This window comes from Rhagoletis pomonella, unplaced genomic scaffold (assembly GCF_013731165.1).
Source record: "Rhagoletis pomonella isolate Grant_MI unplaced genomic scaffold, Rhpom_1.0 Rhpom_scaffold_09439, whole genome shotgun sequence".
NCBI classification, from domain to species: domain Eukaryota; kingdom Metazoa; phylum Arthropoda; class Insecta; order Diptera; family Tephritidae; genus Rhagoletis; species Rhagoletis pomonella.
Window position 1 is genome coordinate 1 of NW_023467970.1, and position 1,748 is coordinate 1,748.

At 38.6% G+C, this 1,748-nt stretch overlaps 1 long non-coding RNA gene across 1 annotated transcript; it reads left to right on the forward strand.

Moving 5' to 3' along the window:
* The first annotated feature begins 1,149 nt into the window (after nt 1–1,149).
* On the forward strand, nt 1,150–1,646 carry LOC118756254. The gene is made up of 2 exons (XR_004995111.1): nt 1,150–1,480; nt 1,583–1,646. It is a non-coding gene; the product is annotated as an uncharacterized LOC118756254 (long non-coding RNA).
* Nucleotides 1,647–1,748: the final 102 nt, after the last annotated feature.

Genomic DNA, 1,748 nt, shown 5'->3' on the forward strand with positions numbered 1-1,748 from the left:
TGCCTATTTCTCGTTGTTCGCTTTGTGTTGCCGCAGTATTCGCCACAGTAAAATACATGTAAGGCGAAGAAATCAGCTGATTAAACAACACCACCTTGTATAAATTCGCCTTGGTTTGAATTGCTGACTACAAAATAGCAAAAGTAACACTTTTATGCTTTTTAAAGCAAGCAGGTCTTGGTCCTTCTAAAACTATTATTAAATATCATTAAATGTCGTTGTACGATCGGCTGTACAATGCGTTTATTAAATGTCACAAGGATTCCTTGTCAATGCAGACAATACAGAAAAAAGACGAATGAATTTTGGGTGCCTTTGAGAGATGAGTACAAAAACAACCCAAAGGAGCTGGAGCGTCTCACACAGTTAAAAATCGAAGAACTTTGTCAGATTGCGACTAAGAAAAATGCTCGTCTCCTCAATTTCTTCGTAAAGGTGAATATTCTGAGCGTATTTTGTTGAATGTTTTAAATGATTTATATTATTTGAATGTTTGAACATTGGTGATGTGTGTCTCTTTTTTGTATTTGGTGAATGTAGCTACCTGCACGAAAAGCTTCAACCACGCAAGGTGATCTCAAAATGCTTCCCAGCACCGAAGATGTCAATAATAACACTACAGAGTCGGTTTCTATATCTCGGAAAGGTATAACCAACCGCTTTCTGCTCTGCCAATGTCGATGTATATTTTTTCTCTAACTTTCGTAGCTTAGATTTTGATTTTTTCATTTTATGGGTAGTGATATAATACTGGTTACATTATTTTTCTAGCCTACAGTAGCAATGAACTTTCCGTTCAATCTTCTGTTTAAATACCTTCTTCATCTGTATCTACAACAGCTCCGACACCAAAACAGAATGCTTTAAAATCTGAAATTTCAGTACTTGAAGCCGAATTAAATGCTACCGTAAGAAAGCGAGATGCAGGACTTGGAAAAGACGGGATTGAGAAGGAAATAAAAAAATTAAGGCATGATACTGATTTGAAGAAAAAAGAGTTAAAGAACAAAATAGTACGTGCAGAAAACATGCGAAAATTTAGGGCAAAGCAAAAAACCGAAGTTTTGAGCCTGAAATCCGCTCATCCCAACGTGCAATCTTCGCTCATCCCAACGTGCAATCTTCGTCTATACGTCTCCCCATCTATTAAAGCCGACATCACCGGAAGGACGTGCTCAATTTGTGGACTTTATTTTGCCTCAAAAATTTCTATGAACAACCATCGAAAAAACGTGCATGGTGGTGCGGTGGATGACGTGTCTCGCGTGCGACCTCTGCGGGTTCTCTCTAGGAGACCACAGGAGGCCTTGTGTGTCATAAAGGAAAGCGTGGAGTGGATAGATGTCGAGGCTGTCAATGAAGAGATAATAATCACGTCTGAGGAAACTCCCGATGTTACCGCCCCCGTGATCTACGATGTATCCGAGTGGATTGATGCTGGGAAGGTGTTTGTTGAAGATGATTGAGATGGAAAATAAAGGTTAATAAAAATAACGGGACATTTGTTTCTATAATTTAAGTACTGCTTAAGATATATTTTGACATTTTATCTTGATAATATTTTTTCCACTTGTAATTATAGGTATGAAAGCACTCCTGCCGTCACGCAGCAAGCGCCGTGTTAATAGAGACAATTATAAGCCAAATATATATTTTTTTCAACTTTTTGTTAGCAAGAAATGATTCAAAACCATATTTATGAATTACTACGTGAAAACTGTAGGGGGAAGGGGGGGGGGGGGGGGGGG